This window comes from Filicampus tigris, chromosome 18 (assembly GCF_054856515.1).
Source record: "Filicampus tigris isolate MCC_2025a chromosome 18, RoL_Ftig_1.0, whole genome shotgun sequence".
NCBI lineage: Eukaryota > Metazoa > Chordata > Actinopteri > Syngnathiformes > Syngnathidae > Filicampus > Filicampus tigris.
In genome coordinates this window covers 9,564,062-9,569,863 of record NC_141234.1, presented here as the reverse complement: position 1 = coordinate 9,569,863, position 5,802 = coordinate 9,564,062, and the positions used below count along the sequence as shown (strand labels likewise).

At 38.7% G+C, this 5,802-nt stretch overlaps 1 long non-coding RNA gene and 1 other non-coding gene across 2 annotated transcripts; both read right to left on the bottom strand.

Annotated features, from left to right (window-relative positions):
- Positions 1-843: 843 nt before the first annotated feature.
- LOC147132404 (uncharacterized) lies at positions 844-2,362 on the bottom strand. Its single transcript, XR_015082036.1, has 4 exons — positions 2,179-2,362; positions 1,998-2,031; positions 1,588-1,657; positions 844-1,050 (listed from the first exon to the last, which is right to left on the bottom strand). It is a non-coding gene; the product is annotated as an uncharacterized LOC147132404 (long non-coding RNA).
- Positions 1,395-1,528, bottom strand: LOC147132405 (small nucleolar RNA SNORA9). Its single transcript, XR_015082328.1, has one exon. It is a non-coding gene; the product is annotated as a small nucleolar RNA SNORA9 (small nucleolar RNA).
- Positions 2,363-5,802: the final 3,440 nt, after the last annotated feature.

Here is a 5,802-nt window from a genome sequence, read left to right as displayed (position 1 = left end):
GAAAGTGACGGGGCGTGGGGGTGGGAGGTAGGGGTGGGGGGGGGGGAGAGAAGTATGGCTGACTTCAGAGTAGACAGTGAGTGATGGAGGTGTGGTTACGCTTTACTCATTCCGAGCAGTCTGCAAGCGGCAGCATGTCATCCTGTCAGTCAGCCTGTAGCCTCAAACACATCTGTGCGAATATATAAACAGAGGGAAGCTATCTTTGAAGAGGAACGCAACTTTTGCATCCTCCTCTGTGCTTTCTCTTCCTGACAAGAGTTGAAATCTCCGACACACGGTGATGTTGTAACCAAGTTCAAGTTCTTTTATGAAAGACACTTTTTGTGGTGAGGGGGCATACTGTTTGACCTTTTCTTGAAAGTGATTTAAATAGGTTAGCCTCATTTTTTTATTTCGGGGAAAGCAGGGGATTTAGTGACCGCATGTGATTTATTTTGCGTTAAACGATGGAATCGCTTTGATTGAACACCTAAATCTAAATTATGCACTGAGTGAGGCTTTCCTGTGACCAAGCAGGAAACCAGTGCATTGTGCAACTAAATTATCTCAGTTGTTTATTTCTGTTCCTTGTCTTTTTTTCCAATAAGTTGTAAAAGTTATGTCACAATGGGGGGAGTGAAATTATTTATCATGGTGTCATTTTTTAATTGCAAAAACAGCAATTTGATCAGGGGTGGGAAAGCTTTTTATACCCACTGTAAATATTGAAATAAACATCACAATTCATGGCTATATTCAAGATACTTTTTCACTTACCCACGGGCTGATTCTTGGTCCTCGTTTGAACTCAAGTGAAAAATTGAGGTATAGTTTGCGCCACAAAACCAGAACACCCGTTAGTTTAAAATAAAACCTCTTTTAATTCAAACAGTCTCATTCACAGCTTCACAATAATGTATGCCATGTTACTGCTTTGGAAATGAAATATTTACAAACTGTTGTTTAATAACAGTGGTAATAGTTAAGCCTATAAACAACTTGCAACGAAGAGAACTTGACATCCAAGCAATTCAACTTTTTGATGCGCTGGGCCTTTTCCACCGTTTTCTGAAAATGAAAAAGACAGTGAGAAAAAAATATTTCTTATGGATTTTTTTTTTTCCAAACAAGTTAAGGAATATATTTCTGAGATAAAACAAAGCAGGCTAACTATGTGCCTGTAGGTAGCATGTATTTAGTATATTAAATTCTTGAAAGCAAGCTATCGAATGCAGTGTTGCTGATTCACTGCTTCAAGTTAAGGAATATATTTCTGAGATAAAACAAAGCAGGCTAACTATGTGCCTGTAGGTAGCATGTATTTAGTATATTAAATTCTTGAAAGCAAGCTATCGAATGCAGTGTTGCTGATTCACTGCTTCGTACTTGCCACTAGAAGGCACCAACTACATTGATGTAGGAGGTTTACCTATAACCCCGCTATGAATAGCCATAGCAGGGCCTCAAACAGCCTCACATCATTTTAGCAGACACTTACGGGAAGAACAGAGCAAGTACAAGCTCAGTCTTGATGGAAGGTCTGCAGCAATCATTTCATTAGCATAAAAAAAACACATGACTCTTCATGTCGTGGCAAATACCAACCTGAATATTGTGCATTTCATCCAAGTTCTACGCAGGTCAGTCAGGAAGTATGAAGTATGGGTTATCAATCCTGAAAAATATTACGTTTTGTTAAATCAGTTGATTGGAGTCCTTAAACACAAGAACATTGATGTGAACGCTAGGTTAACAGGCTTCAGGTAAAACTTTCAACGCGTTAGTGTGCAGTGCTTGTTGGAGGTTTACCTATAACCCTGCTATGTCGTTCCACAGCAGGGCCTCAAACAGCCTCAAACATCTCTCTAGCAGACTCTTATGGAAAGAACAGAGCCAGTGCAAGCTCAGTCTGTTTGCAAGGTCTGCAGCCATTAATTAAAAAAAAAATATCGGAGTAACTTCAAAAGACAAACTGCACGATTCTACGAGGCATTCATAAGAGGACAATGTCTTACCATTACATGTTGGTATCAGGCGTCTGCTCCATATCTGTCAGTGTGGAACAACACAACAAAATGCAGTTGAAAATTTGATGCTATGTTTAGATTAGATTCAGAAAGCATAGTCCACGCCGGATGGGGACAAATAAACAACAAGAAACGTCCTATGACAACAACACAACTACAACTCACACACCTTAACTTAGTTTCTTCTCCACAAAGGAACAGTACGTAAAACACGGAATAATTTAAGAAGGATTACAGTGGATTCGTGTTGGAAAATTAAATGCTCGCCATGGTACGAGGAATGAACATTCGGATTCGGATTAGCCGGATGTGACGTAAAGCTAACTATGATCACTGTCACTGTTTTGCCAGCAGGGGGCAGTCAAACAACGCGAGTGTCCGACACGTGAGGCAAGGAGCGTAAATGGCCAGGGTGTCCTCGGTTTACGACGGAATTGCGTAAATAAATCGGAACGCTATGGTTATGCAGTAAAAAAATATATATTTGTCTGGAAAAACACCTCTAGGACATTAATGTAAAACAATAAAATACAATTAAAAAACAGTAAGAACTGAGCGCGTTTCCTTGTCCAACGTGACTACTTATTGTCACTCTGAAGAAAAAGTACAGTGCAATTCTACTATTTGTTCCATTAAATTGTATTTCTTTATTCCCAACAGTCTATTGTCTTCATTTTAGTGTTTCTCTTGCCTACTGAAATAGAGCACATTATGGTATATAGTAAAATTAAAAGCATGCTAATTAAACGTGTAGACATCACACACATATTTCATTGGTCGGAAATTATACAGTAATGACTCACAGAAAAGTGTGACAAAAGCTTCAAAAATACGGTTTGCAAAAACATAGACAATATTATGAAGGCTGCAGTGTACAATTCCTATGTAGGAGGGCTTTCATAATGCAGTGGACAGCCGTTGCTGGTGGGAGTTGGCAGCTCTGGAGCGTCCTCCTTGCCGATACTCGTGGTCCGTGACTCACACTGTACTGGTGCACCACAATAAAGGCCATAGAGAAGCAGATAGCTTCTAGATCAATTACAGCATTGTTTCCCGACAGTGACGATAACCACTCGTTCAGCTGACATTCTTTGTATTTAGAATAACATCCGAAACTGACAACCCACCTCTGTTTGCACAAAGCCAGCAACCAAACAAATATTTGACCTCGAGGTCATTAGGCGGGTACGTGTCATCCGTACTCTGGTGACAAGTATGTTCTGTGAACATCATGACATTCTTCATTGTACAAGGTATGCCAAATATTTACTGTAAGGGCTTCAAAATGGAATAACCTCCTACTGAGTTTGTTTCTTCTTCTGTCACCTATAGATTCCACCAAAGTGAAGGCTGAAGAGAGAGTGAAGTCATTGGATGATAAATCATCTAAAGTAGACGGTACAGTATGTGCTTTGATGTGAATAAATGCAAGTGGGTGTGTGATGTCAGGTGACAGCAACTGATGCAATTGACACCACAACTGCTAAAAGGTGTAGTCAAGTGAAACGATTAGACTCAGTTAGATTCGATGCACTCACATCTTTTAAATCAAAACGGATTTTCCGATTCAAATCGTTTGTTGTTACGGGGAAAAAAAACAGTTAGCCAACATGTAACTAGTAAGGTTTGAAACATTAGCCTAACACTGACACGACCAATTTGGACCCTAACAGAAGAGGGAAACGTTTCCACCTAAAGGCTATACTCACTGACCACAACATCATCTACACATTTACAATATTATCCGATCCAACAGAAGTAGCATAAGAATCGGTATTCCTGTAGTTGTAGTTTGCAGTGTATGTACAATGGCACTAAATCATACTGAAAAGTGCTGACAGTGTTAAACCAAATGGAGCATTAGCATTCGAACGGCAGAATATTTGATCATGCTCCAGTGATGACATTTGGCTGACTGGTTCAGCCTTGTTCCTTGCTAGCATTTTATCAAAAACGAAAATTACTTTGCACTGAATATCAATCATGTTGATACAAATTCAATCACCCCCCTGTCACCTGGGTAAAAATATCCCTGCGCAAGCCGTTAATGTCATTTTTGGTTTCTGACATCATGCATTTGCACTAGCATGTTATGTTATGTATGTGTGTATGGATTTTTTTTTTTGTTATGAATCTACATGTTGATGCATGTACATGAATGTAGGAATATATAATACAGATTAGGATTTTTCTTTCATGTTTGCTTTAAAATTGGATGTGGCTAATAAGTGGAGTAACTTTGCAGGTGTCATGGCAGTGCAAAAGCATCCTTCAGGTTTCTCCATTTCCTGCAAACTACAAACCATAGGAGCAAGTGTGGTCACGCATACAAAGGGCACAAAGTGCATCCACGCTTGTAATTAACAGGATGGATCTTAACGCTAAGACATTTTCCAGAACATGAGTTCCCCATCAAGCTTAGTGAGTCAGCCCATTAATTCGGCACAATACTCAGCGCAGGATGTTCTCGGTCTCAGGCTACTCGTATCATGCAGTCAAATCAAATCAAACCAAACCAAACCATGTGACACCATGGAAGAAATATTTGTGATGATCATTATTTTTAAAAGGGGCCAGAGTCATCCTTCATAGACTTGTCATGTGACAAATTTAGTAATAGTGCATCTTAGTGACACCTAATGGTGTCTCACGATATTTTTTGGGGACTTCATATTACACCATGATCATCTTTAAAGTAACCTCAGACCAAGACATTGTCAGCAGAATTACTCAGCAGAATGTTTTAGTTTGACTTTGCTTTGCTTGGATTTCCCAATCTAAAATCCTGGAATTTTTTTCCTTAGCCGTACGTTTTTTTTTTGTACAAGTAGTTCAGGAAATGTTTTTTTCTTGAGCAAACAAAAATGGAACACGGTGCTATAAAGCCATAAAAGTGCTTTTATGATGATCTATTAGACTTATATTGTCGCCTACTCAAACATTTTTCACAATAGTTCACCCCTTTAACACAGATTGCTTTATGATCACGTTTTACGGCTTTTTCCACTTTGGCCTGCATTTGGTACACAGAAAGGGAAAAAAAAAAAAAAAAGATTCAATGTTGTTGGTTTTTCCACCGTGTGCGCAAGCTAAATTGAATTTAGAATGTGGCACGAGAACATTTGTGACTTTAGTCTCAATGCAGGTCACATGCAGGACAGACGGAACATTACAGAGGCAATTATGTGGAAAGATACTGAGGCCACAGCAACCTCTTATCTGCATATGATACAACAAACGAAATCAATTAGTTACATCATGTGCTCCCATACTGATAAACTAGCAAAGCCAAATTCAAATTCAAATTCCATATTAGTTGTACGTCTTTGGTGTATCGTTCAACAATTGTATTTTACAGGAAAAGAATCATATTCAAGGATCAAAGAAAGCTATTTGAACAGTCTTTGAATCAATGTATACTTTTAATTGTTTTCCATATTTCTTGCAAGATTTTACTCAAGTAAATATTGCAAAAAAAATTGCAGTTGAAAATACGATTAATCGCAATTAATTATGGAAAATTTTGAGATTAATAAGTTTAAAAAACTAATCGTTTGACAGCACTAATATATATATTCGAATGAAAATTTTGTATACTGTAGTACATTGAAAATCCAGAGGAGCAGCAGTAAAAGGAGTAACCTTTACTGTTTTAATGACTGTGACTCTATTAGACAGGCAGTAATTATGAGGTAGATATGAGGAGGCAGACAAAGGCAGAGGTCTCAGCGTGCGCAGCTTAACAGTGGGTCACGTAACATGGACGAGGTCCGGGCGGGACAGAACATGCTGA